The sequence below is a fragment of the Apium graveolens genome, chromosome 10 (assembly GCF_009905375.1).
Source record: "Apium graveolens cultivar Ventura chromosome 10, ASM990537v1, whole genome shotgun sequence".
Taxonomy (NCBI): domain Eukaryota; kingdom Viridiplantae; phylum Streptophyta; class Magnoliopsida; order Apiales; family Apiaceae; genus Apium; species Apium graveolens.
In genome coordinates this window covers 107,146,536-107,163,403 of record NC_133656.1, presented here as the reverse complement: position 1 = coordinate 107,163,403, position 16,868 = coordinate 107,146,536, and the positions used below count along the sequence as shown (strand labels likewise).

The 16,868-nt window shown below is 36.5% G+C and overlaps 1 non-coding gene and 1 pseudogene across 1 annotated transcript; one reads left to right on the top strand and one right to left on the bottom strand.

Moving 5' to 3' along the window:
* Nucleotides 1–2,020: 2,020 nt before the first annotated feature.
* Nucleotides 2,021–2,127, top strand: LOC141694783 (small nucleolar RNA R71). The gene has a single exon (XR_012564066.1). It is a non-coding gene; the product is annotated as a small nucleolar RNA R71 (small nucleolar RNA).
* Nucleotides 2,128–5,215: 3,088 nt separating this feature from the next.
* LOC141690841 (uncharacterized) lies at nt 5,216–14,801 on the bottom strand (annotated as a pseudogene).
* Nucleotides 14,802–16,868: the final 2,067 nt, after the last annotated feature.

Here is a 16,868-nt window from a genome sequence, read left to right as displayed (position 1 = left end):
TGCAATACGAAGGGTTGATTCCCTTGATATCTGCTATAGTCCATCCAATTACCGATTTGAATTCTCTAAGAATTCTCAAAAGCTTCTCCTCGTCGCTACCTGAAAGGTTAGATACAATAATCATAGGAAAAGTAGATGCATCACCTAAAAACGCATACCTCAAAATGTTCAGGTAAAGGCTTAAGCTCAAGAGTAAGAGCTTCCTCAATAGATGGCTTGAGGCACTTAGGATCTTTGTTCAACTCCTCCATTCCCAGATATTCAAAAGGCATATCAATCTTCCTCTTCCAGGGAGAAGCATTCAGAAATTGCAAATATTCATCCCTTTCATTATCTTCACTATCGAAATTCCCCAACAAGGCCTTCTCTAAGGCATCAGATCTTAGCAATTCATCCATTTCTGAAGTAACCACAAAATCAACCAACTCCACTTTTAAGCACTCTTCATTTTCCGTAGGGAACTTCATGGCATTGAACACATAAAAGTTATATCCTGATCCATCACTCACATGGTGAGCTCACCCTTCTGCACATCTATCAAGGTTCGACCAGTAGCCAAGAAAGGTCTTCCCAAGATTATGGGAATCTTCTTATCCTTCTTGAAATCAAGAATTACAAAATCAGCAGGGAAGATGAGTTTATCCACCTTGACCAAGAAATCCTCCACAATACCTCGCGGATATGTAATAGAACAGTCAGCCAACTACAAAGTCATATTAGTAGGCTTTGGATCAGGCAAGTCCAGCTTTTTAAAGATTGACAAAGGTATCAGATTGATGCTAGCTCCCAAGTCACATAGACACTTGTCAAATGACACATTTCCAATGGTACATGGAATAGTGAAGCTTCTAGGATCTTTAAGCTTCGGAGGCAACTTCTGTTGCAGCACAACACTACATTCCTCCTTGAGAGCAACGGTCTCTAAGTCATCAAGCTTCACCTTCCTAGAGAGAATACCTTTCATAAACTTTGCGTAACTAGGCATTTGTTCAATAGCTTCAGCGAAAGGTATATTTATGTGAAGTTTCGTGAACACCTCCAGAAACTTCTCAAACTGCTTATCCAGCTTTTTCTTCTGCAGCCTCTTAGGAACTGGAGGTGGAGGACAGATCTGTTTCTCCCATGTATTACCCTCAGGAGTGTGCTCAATAGTAGTCTTCCTTGGTTCCACTTCTGCTTTCTTCTGCACTTCTTCTTCTTCAGCCTCAACTTCAGACCCTGGAGTTTTTGCTTGTTAAGGATTCTCCACCTTACCATACCTCAATGTAATTGCCTTCACATGCTCCTTAGCTTCCTTTTTGCCTGGCACTTCAGTATCACTTGGGAGCGTGCCAGGTTGACGATTCAGTAATGCTTTAGCAATTTTCCCTATCTGGTTCTCCAAGGTCTTGATAGACACAGCTTGGCTCTTATACATGAGCCTCACCTCCTCCAATTCAGATTTTTTATTAGCTTGCGGTAGCTGCTGAAGTTGAATTTGTTGCCTAGGGGCATATTGCGGTTGCTGAAAACCAGGAGGGTTATACTGCTTTGCTGTGTATGGATGATAAGATTGTTGCATTGCATTTTTATTGTTCCTCCAGCTGAAGTTAGGATGAGTACGGTTATTTGGATGATAAGTGGCTGAAGCTTGTTATTGTGATCTCTGAAAGTTGCTCAAAAATTGAGCTGATTCGCTAGAAATAGCACACTGCTCTATTTCATGTGCTCCCGCATAAAGCTCATAAACACTAGAGATTTGATTAACTCCAGAATTCGCCAAATAGTCCACTTTCTTCATCAACACTTTAAGTTGGGCAGCTATAGCAGTTGCTTCATCCAACTCCAGAATTCCTGCTACCTTGCCCTGAGTTAGCCTCTGAAAAGGATTCTGGTATTCATTAGCAGCCATTAGTTCGATCAGTTCATAAGCTTCATTATAGCTCTTAGCCCACAGGGCCCCCCTGATGCTGCATCAAGCATAGGTCTAGACTAAGCACCCAAACCATTGTAGAAACAGTTTATAATCATCCAATCAGGCATGCCATGGTGTGGGCACTTCCTTAGCATCTCCTTATATCGATCCCAAGCCTCACACAGAGATCGTCCAGTTTGCTGAGCAAACTGAGTAAGAGCATTCCTGATTGCAGCAGTCTTTGCCATAGGGAAGAATTTAGTGAGAAATTTTTGAGCAAGATCCTCCCATGTGGTGATTGACCCTGGTGGTAGAGAATGTAACCAACACTTTACTTTATCCCTCAGAGAGAATGGGAAGAGTCGCAGCTTGATAGAATCTTCAGTCACCCCATTGAACTTGAAAGTGTCGCAGATCTCGATGAAATCCCTGATGTGCATGTTGGAGTCTTCTCAAGGAGAACCCCCAAACTGAACTGAGTTATGTATCATGCTTGACTTGATCTCAAAAGTGTTAGCCAAGATGGCTGGTCTGATGATGCTCGATTGAATATCATTGATCTTAGGCTGAGAATAGTCCATCAGAGCCTTAGGATTTTCTGCTTGATCTTCCATCACTACTAGAATTGGTTCCTCAACTTTCTCTTCTTCTGCTACTTTCTCTTCGTCCTCAAAAACTTCCCTTCGAATCACTACAGCTTCTTCCTGGGCTTGATCCAGAGTTCTCTTATGAGCCCGCGAATGCGTATGCATACACGCTCGCTAGAATACCTAAAACACGACAAAGAAAAAGAGTAGGTAAGTAACAATGTACGAGTCAATGAACTTTAACAATCACTGATGACAAACACATAAACTAAAAGTTAACACTGCAGTCCCCGGCAGTGGCGCCAAAAGCTTGTTAGTCACTAAACACACGCTAAAATTCACGCAAGTATACGTGTTCGCAAGTAATATAGAATTATTTCTAGTTCGATCCCACAGAAACTGATTTAGGTTAACCTTGTGATTTATGCACTTATGCAACAATGATACGGCTATTATTCAATGCTAAGACGCATAATAACTTGGGCTTTAATTATACTACGGTAAAGTAGTGAGAATTATACTAAAGAACATTAATTGAAGAGAGTAAAGAGAGTAAAGAGAGTTTAATAATATATGACACAAACTTGGGATTCTAACTTCATTAAGCACTTCATTCAATAGCCTTTTCGTTCTTAATCTTAGCATGTAATGGTGATGACACTAATCGGATAACACAAAACTGATAAACGCCTACTTTTGTTCTACGAATACCATACTACCAGACATCCATAAAAAAGATGGAAGCTGAATAGACACCAGTTATATTGAGACCCTATATGTCTATAGAATTTGACAATATAACGGTTTAATGCACAAGTTATCTATCATGATTACATAGGGCAAGTAAGATGGTTAAAATTACCTACGAATTATGCATAACAATAACACATGAAACTATGCTAGCATGGAAAGTTCTAAATCCTTAAATTCACTTTCGCTTCATTAAGAATTAACACACTATCTTATAAGTCCGCGACTCTCATAAGACGAATAAGCGCAACCAATACTAGGTTATCATACAATCACCACACACTAAGGCATCGAAACAAATTAACTAAAGAAATCCATAAATAAATCCGCTAGAGCCCCACGATAATGATTAGCCCATAATCGGACTCATCATTAATGTGGGTTCCGATTAAAGCATGGTACAATAAATATAGTCTTTATACTTAATAAAACCAAGTACGAAACACAAGTAAAGGTTCAAGAATAAGAAAACTAGCATCGAACGTTACAACTTAAACAAAGAATCACAAGAATAAACTAGATCTTCTTCTCCTTGGTTGAATTATGCTCTACGGTCTTCTTTACTCCTTTTCCTTAGCTTTTGTATGTATCTCCTTATGTAAAACATCTTTATTTATGTATATATATGCTGTAGAATTGACCAGGGCTTCAAACTCTCAAAATCCTAATAGAAACAGAATTCCGCTACCCCGACCCGGCACGGCCACGCACTTGACTAGCGCAGGGGCGCTGAGTTTCTGATCTTTAGGCGCGGCCGCGCGCTTGATTAGCGCGGGCGCGCCGTTCTCCTGAATAAAATTCTGAATTATTTTTTTCTTCTTGCTTATTTGAGCCGGTCTTTTCACGAGCCTTTATTCCAACACCATTCAAACACCCAATTTGCACCACAACCATTATAATTTACCTGATTACCTGGAAAACGCCTTCAATCTACTAGAAAAAGTAGAACAGACATCGGCTAAAAACCGATGTCTATGAACAAAAAAATCCGATGTCTTCTGGGGTGATGTTAAAGACCCCCCATTTAACATCAATTTTAAACTGATGTTAAAGAAGACGTATAACATCAGTTTTTAAAAATGTTAAATTTCTAGTGCATATCTAATCTTCATATATTATAATAATATGATATTTTTATCAATTTAAACATACGTGAGATAAGCAAAATATTTCCATTTACCCATTAAACTGATGTTACCAACACCGGTACCAACGGTTTTCAAGATAAACCGATGTAAACATAACTTTTGATATCGGTTATTTATTTCAAACCGATATCTATTGGTGGTAAACCGATGTCTATAAAGCCTAATAACATCGGTTTTCTGTTTTAAGATTTTTTTGTTGTAGTATTTAACATCGGTTTTAATTGGCATTACTGATGTCAATGTTCAACTAAAACTGATGTATTAAGCTTTGACATACATCATTTTCCTCCGTAATGATGTCTGTACCTGTTTTATTAATGCAAATTTTAAAAATATAGATTCCAAAAATTTCTCAAACCAATGAATTACTAAAACCAATTATTGCATAATACCAGTTATCTATAAATCTAACAACCAATATTCAAACATCTTGTACAAAAAATTCATCTAATCCAAACATTAAGTACTACACAATATCCATCCATCTATTCTACTACTGTCTATACAAAGAATTTGACTTGGTACCAACAATACTAACAACGGAAATGTAAGGATTCATATCTTCAAGACTTTTAGTCCTTGAACAAGTTTTGGTACGGCTTTTACAAAAATGTTTCTAGGAGTGGAGAACTGGCATACTGAGAACTCTTTTAGGTCTACGCGTCTCATCAAAGCAGTGGCTCTTATAACATGATCATCAGTTGCTCGAGGGGTCGTGCTACTTGTATATACATGAATCTAGAACATTACAAAAATAAATAAAAATAAATAAATAAATCCATGTTTGTACTTGGAATAACCTTCAAAAAGACCATATACTATCACACCTCATCAGTTTATCGTATGTCATCAGAATAAGGAAGATATATCGTGCGCATTCCTGGAGGCTCAACCTGACAACCAGCATTATGTATCTCATCCTGCTTTCGCATGAAATTCACTCAGGAATCTAGAATATAGAACCTAAAGATTCCTAACAGTAGGTGAATGATCAATTTATATTGCCTTCTAGGCAGATTGTTGTATATTCCTTGTAGTATTAGAACCAGAATTGTGTTCTTTAAGTTTTATTTTACTAATTTAACGTTCTAGGTCACATTTGACAACTTACAGAGTATTAGGTCCTGCAATACGTGCTTGAGACTTGTAATCAATTAATATTACATAATATTACAATTACGTAACATACCATATAACAGAAGTAAAATAAATCCAACTCTATGATCGAAAATGGCAGGCTATTTATCATTTCTTCCTGGTAGTTAAGCTCTGGAACTAAACCAGTACCTCTTCTAACAAAGATCATATTCTAAACGAAGGGGAACGGTAGCTATGAAAATTACAGAAAATAGATATGAAGTTTCCAATCCCAAGTCCATGAAATCCAAGTTAAAAAGGAGATAAAATGTGAGTTAACAAATTTGGCACGATATCATAGATGCACAGAATAGAAAATGTTTGATTTAACGTACACCGATGTGGCGGAGTCAGGGGCCTAAAATGACATCGAGTAGGTGCATGGTGATGCTGAGGAGTATAGTACCGTAAGTGATCAGCATTTGACACTCCTGAAATCCCATTAATATTCGACAATGACCCCCCTCGAGAACCTCGATTTCTCCTCCGTTTCGATAACTTTAGCCTCATGATCAGGCTTGATCAGGTCCTAACACACTTTGCATAGATCAATAGGCATCAAACCTCTTGTGTAGAAGTCATAGTATCGTGGCTTCACCACTAAGGTAACGGAATCGCAAGCAAGAATATATTTGTCACTCACAGACCAAGCAAATCCTTCTATACAAATCTTATATCTGTGCATATATAGAAAGAATGAGCAAAAGCAAAAATAGTAAAGGGAACAGGAAACGTTTAAGTTCATGTAACGCTAATGCTTAAGATCACATAGTGGGTGAGTTACACCGCTATAAGGATTAATATATAGATTGATATGCCAACCTGTGAATACACTGGCTTGCCAAGTCTGACTACTTGTAACCTTGTTGTGATTCTCGACCCCAATCCTACAAGTTTATAAGAATTTTTTTTAACTTGTTTGCTTGGATTCGTTTTCCACTACAAGCTACAAAATTATATGTAATGTAATCAATTTAGGTTATGAACAATGGATCTCTAGAATCTTCGGTGAGTACTTTAGCAATTGAAAATATTCTGAAAGATAATTCAGAGCGATCATAACATTTAAAACAGAACATATCTACAACTAATGAATCCTGGTTTTTCGTTACTGAAATAAAAGGTGATCATAGATTCTAGACATCTTCCCCTCTAGTTAACCCAAAAAAAGTTTTACAAATCAACAGTTCTGAACTGTGCATACACACGAGCATTCCAGTCTTGCTTTTCAGAGACATTGCATTTGAGGAGATCCATCCTGGTTTCAGTAATAACAGGATTCCCTTTTCAGTAAGCAAAATGATCTCTGTCCATCCAGCTAATCCTGGTGTTCCCTTCTTTTAGGTCCTTCAACAAAGAATCACATGGCTTTATATTGATCTCAGGCCTTCAAATTAAGAGGAAAGTTTACAGATATATATAGTCGTTATGATTAGAGCATCAATTTACTAGCAAATGGGCAAACACTGAAAAACTGGTGTTTTTTTCTGATAAGGCATTGCTTGTGCAGATGGAAAATAAAATGTGTTATCAATACCTAAGAGAAAAAGGTAACATAGTACTTAACATCCCCAGAAGGACCATTCCGGGAAAACAATGTCCAATGTGGAATCATCAGCAAAATAGCGAACCAATGGAGGTGGGGCTGTGGCATTAGGCCCACGGTAGAACCTTGATCGGACACCTGGCCAGTCAACACAGTCAAACATAAGGTCTAAATTAGGAACCTTTCCTGGATACATTCGCAACAACTGTAGGATCCCCCACAGTGTAAAAACATCCCTGCTTTGGAAAGACTTTTGGTATGTCTCTACATAAGCCTTTCCATTCAAAATCACCAAACAAAAATTTGCTGTCCTTCTGAAATATTTGGGAGACTAATACTCCACAAATTCATACCTATATTCATCTTTCCATCCTGCACAAAATATTCTGCATACTAAGTAAAGTAATAACTATTAAGCATGGTGATAAATTTCGGTAAAAACTTTTACACTCAAACTACCTTGGCCACTTGAGACTCCGGTTAACCTGATATATGTTTTAACAACTTTGTCGATTATATTTAACAAAGAAACATATTTAATTATGCCAACAAAATTTCAGTTGTACTACATTTATATTCTTTATAGTGGGTAACGAATAGCTTCTACATAAGAGAGTATTCATAAACTTAATTTCTCTTCTAACTTTTATAATTAGGACATATAAAGGCGAAATCCGAGCCACGGATTTCCATCACTAACAAATGCAAGACTATTAAAATGAACGAGCGAAATTAACAAAAATTGTATATGTAAAACCTGATTGCAAGTAACTAAAATGTCAAAGTCGTTAACCACATCCTAGTATGTCATATTGTTTCATCTTTAGTTGTGTGAACTTCTAAACAAAATTAAGGAATCCACATAATTCCTTTAAGTATGAGTTCTTTTGGTTGGTCTAATTGCATTGAATTCCCTGTGGAACCAAACACAAGTACTTACAGTGAGAAATAGATGTTAACACATGCTACAAAAATCATAACAATATCAGCGGAAAATAAGTGAATTACCTCAAGCCGTCTTCAGGAAATCAGACCCATCAAGTGAAGAAGTACCCAATTAAAAACCCTAAAACTCAAAATCAAAGAATTTAACAAGAGCAAAAATTTAAACCCTAAAATTTAAAAAACACATCCAATTCTCACAAATTGATTTATACCAATCCAGTATTGCGGTGTTGAAGAAGATTGAAAAGAAACATTTGTACTTTGTAAATTGTTGGGAGCTGTCGGGAGCAAAGAGCAGAGAGAGTACAAAAAACACAAAAAAACAGTCGGGGGAGATGACTAAATCTTCAGTTGAGTACAATCGAGAGGCAGAGGTGATATTTAGGGTTCTTCATAGAGGGGTGAGTTTCAGTGAGAGAGAACGAGAGACGAGAGACTGAAAGGGTTTATCTTTTAGATTTTTGATTTTGAAAATATTTGATATTTTTAAAGTGTAAAGTTGAAAAAGCGGAGAGAGTTTGAAAAAATTCCGAAGGCAAAATCTGTGTGAAAAGAGGGAGAGAATTTTTCTAAGGTAAAAAATAGGGGGAACAAAGAGGGAATGAATTATTTGGTAAAGGGGGAAACAAGGAAGAGGCGCGCTGATTAAATTTTTTTAAACAAGTTTAACATCGATTGGGCTAAAACACCGATGTTTATAACAGCAAAAGACATCGGTTGGTTAAAACCGATATAGAGAATACCTTTTACATCGGCTCCAAAAGCAATCGATGTCTAAGAGGCGATATTTATTCTATTTTTTCTAGTAGTAAATGCAAAAACACTACAAAAACACGTAAAACGCCAACTTGAGTACAAAAACACCAATTCAAAGCATTACGGAGCGTAATAAAGTGTCATTTTTCATGATTTAATAAACAACTTGCGGGTGAATATAACTTGAAAGATTACCAAAATAATTTTAAAACTTTCGGAATATTTAAAAATTAATAAAGAAATTTTTTTATAATTTTTAAAGCGTTTTTGAATCGCGCAATATACCCGCATTTAACGATTTAGCGAACAAACGTGCGGGTGAATTTAATCCCAAAAAATCCCGTACAAATTTAAAATTTCCGAATTATTTCAAACTTAATAAAATATAAGTTTCATGATTTTTTAGGCATTTCTGAATTTAATACTGAATTTACACTAATATACAATCAGAAAATCATTTAGGGGTAAATAATTAATGGAATATTGATTTCTAAATTTTATAAAATCCCAAAATAATAAATAAAATTATAAAGCAATAAAAATAATTTTAGAGATAATCAAAGTATTTATGGAAATAAATCTTGAATAAAATCACCTTTAAATATAAAAACAAAACAACACAGCTTCACAACGAATTACATAAATGATACTCGAACACCAACGATCATACATAATTAACAACAAAATAATATCCAGCTGATAGAACCCATACACATATGATATTTGTTTAATTATTCAATAATTACATATTTAAATAATAGAAATATACTAGTCGTTATATTGAAGACTTGAATATCACTTGTCATGTCATCAGAAGCACCCAAGTCAATTATCCAAATACCGTTGTTGGAGGTTGCAATATATGTATGAGGCATAGTTCTTGGATGATATGTTGTGATCACATTAGCCTTGTTCGAGGTTCGATTTGAATCCATCAACTGCTTGATAAACTGTGCAGGTGATGTCGAAGTTGTATTGATTCCATCATCTGAGACATGTTTGGTTTTGTCATAATCGTCGGTGATAATAAAAGTTGATTGATATATGAGATTGGCTGATTTATATGAAAATTTTGGTTGAAGCAATCAAAATTTTATATTTTTTGAAGTGATTGAAGAAAAATTGAGTCAAAAAGTGTGTAGTGAAGCCCAGAATTTCCTGGAAAAGAGCTGATTACCAAAGCTCTGATACCATGTAGTTTTATATGAATGAATTTCAGGCTAGTTAGGAATAAATATCCTCTTTTTTATATATGAAGTACATAAGTCACCCACTATTTATACATACTCTAACACAGCTTATTCTAGGTAAAAGTACTAATCTAGATCCTGAAAATCAGTGACTACATGAATCACTATCCTAATTATCAGCTATTAGAATATATAAAAATCTATATAGAATATTTACCAATATTCCTCCATTAAGTACTGATATTTCTACAGTTGCACAAGATTCTAATCAGGAGTGACAATACTAGTGTTATATCCATCGTTGTTAATCAGTTAATCATTCTGGAACAAAGCACATTGATGTAAGATATCATTTTATTAGAGAATATGTTGCAAATGGTACTATTGAGCTTGTTTTTGTTCCAACAGAAAAACAGTTAGCTGACATTTTCACTAAACCTTTGAATGAAGCAACATTCACTAGATTTATAAGTGAAATTAGTATGTTAAACTCTTCATCTTAAAGGAAAGAACTCGGCTAACATGTTGCAGCAAATTAATTCTTGATAAGTAAAAATTAATTTGACTTAATTAATAATTAAATGGAATATGATCTATAAATATTTCAGAATTTTTTGTATATTTATTTTTCAAGAATAAAATCTAACTTAATATCGACCACAATTAAAACTCAAGAAAAGGGAGTTCGGTAGGTGGAATTTGAATACCTACTATAATAGACTTTTGCTTACATGACTTTGCATTTTTTACATTTACCGGTGTTGCAAGACTATTTCAGTCTTCTTCCGACCGAGCAGCCAGGCCGAATCGGGCCTTAGTACTCACTAGCATAGAAAAACATACTCCGTGACTGCTCGCTTTATACGTTCTGAGGGAATCATCCTTTCATACTCAATAGCCTCCGCATGATAATGAATCTACGGTAAAATCTATTCAACCGAAATTCCAATCAAAGATATATGGTGCATGCATTATGATTTCAAACTTGTCATCAGAGAAGAAATGTCCGATAGATAAAAACGAGAAAGAAAAAGATATTTGTCTGAAATTCGATCCAAATCTTGTGGAAAAACTGGACTTTCAAATTTAAGAATTATATTATCTGTCCCTTTGAGGTATCGTATTTTATTTTAAAAATGGATAATACAGGAAGTTGGTCAAATATTTGATGTTAGAATTACGTAATAACCTTTTGCATTTTTTACACATTCCACATTCATCCTGGCATGTTTAGGTTGAAATGTTAAATCCATTCATGTTTAGATAAACATAGGTTAAAGTTTAGACATGTTCTGTTGAAATATTTAGGTTGAAATGACAGGGATGTCTCCCTCGTATTTTATAATTTTAACTTAGGGGGTGAAGTTTTCTCTAGATAATCCATGATCATGCTTCATAAATGATATATTTTTATTAACAAATTTTGTGTACAGTTGCCATGTCAAGAAATCTTTAGGGCCTATTTGGATGGGATGTTGAGAGAAAAAAGGATTAATTAGGTGATTATGGTTGCTTGGTTGGTAAAAAATAAAAAATATTTATTTTTTAAAAAAATTGAAATAAACTTTTTAATTTAAAATCTTAGATATTAATATTTTAAAATGTTTGAATCTAAAATTTTGAAATATTTTGGGGTCGTTCACAAACATTGATTTCATTTCAAATCTATACTTTCAAATTTAGAATAAGAATTCCAAGTAAGAATTTTGAATTTAATATTTTTATTTAGAAAATTTTAAATTCAAACGCTAAATTAGGCACTTTTTGGCAAAAATATGAAATTTTGAAATTTCATAATTGTGATAAATTTCTCGGATATTTTCTTTTTTGGGAAAAGTGTTTTAAAAAATAATTCTCGGAAAAACTTTCTCGATAAAAAGATTCCCGTAAAAAAGTTTGAGCATAATTTTGATGAAATAATTACCTAAAAAAATATTCAAAAAATTCTCGAGAATAAGAATCCCGTAAAAAAATCTCGAGACTAATGTTTTTCTCTCAAAACACATATGACCCAAAACGCAATCTCCAAGCTAATCAATGCACCCATTAAATATTTATTATCAAAGACTAATAAAAGACCAAAAGAAAAAAATATTAATACACAATACAACAATAATTTACTATTATTATGATCATATACCAGGGTGATCATCAAACCGCACAAACCGCAAAAACCGCCCGCAACTCCTTACCCCGCACCACAAAATACGGCTTTTAAATTTTTCTGGTGCAGTTGCATTCTGAGTTTTTGTCAAACCGCACGGTGCGGTGCGGTTTGCAGTTTGACAATTTAACATGGCGGTTCAAACTGCACTGCACCACAATTTCATACATATATATATATATATATATTTATATATCATAAATTCATCTTGTTTTCTATAATTTTGTGTTATAAATGCTTGTTTACATATTAAAAATAACCGACATATTTTTATTTTTAATCAAAAATAAATTATTGTTACCATTCACATTAGATAAATTTTTCTTATATTTGTATGTAAATATTAATATTTTTGAATAAATAAATAATAAAAACCGCATTACACCACACTGTATTTTCGTGGTGTGTTTTATGAGGTTTTTGAGGTTACGCGGTGCGGATGCAGTTTGGAAATTAAATCAAACCGCGTGTGGGTTTGGTTTGCGGTTTGAGAAAAAAATCCCACTGCTCCCACCGCGATTACCCATATTATATATTACATATTTTTTTGAACAAATAAATATATACTTCATATTAATATTTTCAAGTATTAATATATAAAATACGAAAAAAGAATTACTTTTTTGAAAATGTGCATCACACAAAACGAGTTCACATGAAAATGTGTAAATATGGTTAATATAATTTATGTACTCCCTATTTTGGTAGGAATTTATGTAAATTAGAATATAAAGAAAAAAAAATTAATTTATAAGTATGCCATATGTGGGATTACGAGAATGGTAATGAGATATTGAGAAGATGACAAACACGATCCATGAACAATCACCAACACATGGTTTCCCTCCTCACGACGGGGGATAAACTTCCTCCTTGGTTGACACCGATGGAGTCATCAAGTTAACTCCCGAAAAAGAAGCCTTGCTTCTAAAGGTCCAGGCAAAAAAATTAGCCAAGGAGAAGGGCAAGGCAAAAGAAATGATCAAGCCGAAAAGGAGGTTGAGGCCAGGGCGAAGCGAAGGGAGGTCGATGCATTATGATTAAAAGCCTTGCAGCTCCAGAGAGGTGAGATTAAAGTATTGCAGGCCGATGAGATAGTAATAATCACCAAGCGGAGAAAAGATCGAAGTGGTATGACGAAAAAGATGAATCTGACTCTAATTCCCACCCCGGGAGGAAGAGAATGAAACAACATTTTTCCTATGATTCGGACGAAGAACTTGATGGGTCCCGAATCAGGCTAACTCATCTGGAAAAAAGCCATGTACAACGACAGGAGGGTCGACCGAGAACTGATCATGACCGAAAAAATTGAGTTGTATCGACCTCCTCCGGCAGAGGAAAGGCAATTCCCAAAGATGAGTAAATTCAACGAAAAGGACGACCTGGAGATCCACTATGAAAATTATGAACTATTGATGATAAGTATGGGTCATAATGACATCATGCTCTGCAAGATGTTCAAAACCTTCCTGAAGGGCTTATCATCAATGTGGTACGAGTCCCTCAAATCCTAGTCCTTCGAAGCCTTAGTCCACTTTAGGCAGAAAGCGAACGAAGAACTTGTTGATTACCTGTATCGGTTCAAGGAAGAAGCTGGAATGGTCACCAACCTGGACAAAGTCAAAGCAACGGGCTTCCTTACGGCGGGGCTGGACCCCTATAAAGGTAAAAAGCTTCGCTCATCTCTTTATGATTTTTCTCTCAAATCCCTTAATGATATCTATGTGAGGGGAGGGAATATTTAGAGGAAGATGGAAAATTTTGGATGTTACAAAGATCCCCGGAGGGATGACCGGTCAAAGCAAACAGAGATATATGATAGCTCAAGATCCTGGGGTGACCGAAGGGACAGTAGGAAAGAAGGAAGAAAGGAAAATGATCAAGGGGCCGAATGACGTAGAGATAGAGATTCAGCTATATCCACCCCTTTAAATGCACCAATTTCCAAGATTCTCCATAAAATCAAAGGAAAGCCTGGGCTAGCTAAGATGAAGGTCCCAAATCACAAGAAAAATCCTGACAAGTAATATGATTACCAAGAGACAAGGGGCATAATACTGATGAATGCTACCACCTCAAGAAGCTTATTGAACCAATGATCAAAGAAGGTGAACTCAATCAGTTCATCCAAGATCTAATAGATAGACTGGGGCCGAAGGAATATCAGGAAGAGTCGGAAGCCGAAGAGCCTGAACGAAGAGACAGGATAAGAGGCAAAGTGAAAATAATTTCGGGGGCATTGCACTGGACAGAAATAGTAAGACGGCGAATAAGAGGTACGCGAGACAGGTGTACAACCTCTACCAATTCAGCCCGGAGAAGCCCCATATGCCCATGACTTTTAGCACGTAAGATTATAGAATGTCATTTATCCATATGAAGACCCCCTCATCATCAATCTTCTAATCGGACAGAACAAAATTTGGAAGGTACTTGTAAATACTGGCAGTTCGGCCAACATTCTGTTCCATAAAACCTACTACAAGATGAATCTGGAAGGCAAACAATTGGAACCCTGCGACGAAACCCCTCTTTATGCCTTCGGCGGGAACCCAATACAGTTTGAAGGTACAATCACTCTTCCTGTCCTTTTGGTAAATTTCCATATAGTGTCGAGAAGCCCATAAAATTCTATGTGGTTTGGATTTAGAGTCCATACAATGGAATCCTGGGAAGGCCATTCTTGTCAACCTTCAAGGCGGTGGAACCCATACCCACCTCAAGCTTAAGTTTCCAACAGAGAAAGGGGGTAGGGGAGATTAGGGGAGATGAGGGGTGATCAGAAGACCGCCAGAATAATAATGTTGGGCATTCGGGAAAATTGTTTAGATTAGAAGAAACATGGAGAAGGATTTTAAGGAAAAAGATATTGTGGTTATTGGGAAATATCATGATGTGTTCTCCTGGGGGCCGGAGGACAAGCCCAGTTTGGATCCCAAGACGGCTAAGCATTGCCTTACTGTACAACCCGAGGCCAAACCGGTCAAGCAGAAGAAGAGGACTTTTACAGCCAAATGATAGAAGGTCATTGAAGCCGAAGTGGAGAAGCTGTTGGAAACCAAGTTTATTGAGGAAATCGAGTATCTTAACTGGTTGGCTAATGTGGTGATCGTAAAAAAATCCAACAAAAAGTAGAGAATGTGCGTGGACTACATGGATCTCAACAAGGCTTGTTCATCAACCAATTAATAGACATCATGGTCGAATATTACGTACTTTTCTTGATGCTTTTTCTGGTTATCATCAAATTGCTATGAACAACAAATATGTGCCCAAGACAGCGTTCATGATTCTGAAGGGAGCCTATGCATATATCAAAATACCCTCCGGACTTAAGAATGCTAGAGCCACATTTCAGTAAATGGTGAACAAAGTATTCAAGGAACAGATAGGCCGATATATGGAAGCTTATGTGGAAGACATGATCGTAAAGTCCCTGTTTTGAGACCATGCCGAAAACCTAAGAGAGTGCTTTGAGACTCTCCGAAGGAATAGTATAAGAATAAAACTGAATAAGTTCACGTTCCGAGTTGCAAGCGGGAAGTTTTGTGGGTATATGGTCAGTGCCCGAGGGATTGTGGAAAACCCGGAAAAAATTGAAGCTGTTATCAATATGGAAGCTCCAAAATGTATCAGGGACATCCAAAAACTAATCGGCCAACTGGCAGCCCTTCGGTGATTCATCTCCAGATCAGCCGAGAAAGCACTTCCTTTCTTCGCCATACTCAAGGGGTCAAAGAATTTCGAGTGGGGACCCGAGTGTCAAAGAGAATTTGAAGAAGTAAAAGAATATCTCACCAAGGACCCACTCTAAATGAGACCTGATCCGAAGGAAACTCTTCAGCTCTATCTAGTTGTGTCCGACCGAACAATTGGAGAGGTTCTAGTGAAAAATCATGAGGTAAATCAAAATCATGTTTTCTATGTGTCCCGTGTGCTTAATGTTGCAGAAAAAAGATACCTTAACACCGAAAAGTCCATCAAATTAGGAGAATATGACCTCGAGTTCGTTCCACAAATGGCGATTAAAGCTCAGGCACTAGCAGACTTCATGGTCGGATGCACGTTCTCAGGACCGAAGGACCTTGCACCTGAGGAATAACTCTTTCAGACCCCTGGAAGGTGGAAGCTCTTTGTGGATGGTTCAGTCATCAGGAAGAAGTGTGGGGCAGGTTTGATCCTCTCTAGTCATGATTTATTCGAAATATGCCAAGCCGTTCGGTTCAACTTCCCTCCCACCAACAATGAGGCAGAATATGAAGCTCTCTTAGATGGGATGGAGCTAGCTCGAAGCCTTGAAGTGAAGCACTTAAGGGCATTTAGAGACTCTATACTGGTGGTCAAGCACTTCTCGGGTGGATACGAACAAAGGGACCCCCGTACGAAGGCCTCTACTGCTAAGGTAAAAGACTCATCTCTGTCATTTGAAACTTTTAAACTAAGTCATATAGACAGGGAAAAAAACAGTCGGTCGGACTTCCTATTCATGCTACCTTCGTCTGAGACACAGAGTTTAACCGGTTCTATCTATCTCACTAAACCAAGACGCCTTCAATAGAAAGGAAAAACTGCCTTGAAATATAACAAGGTACCGATTGGATGACCCTCATTCAGAAATTTATAGAAAAAGGAATCTTCCCCCTGGACCGAAGGGAAGCTCAAAAAATTAAGTATAGGGCATCAAGCTACACTATTGTCAGTGAAAGAATGTATCATCGCTCGGCCACTCAGCCCCTCTTAAGGTGCTT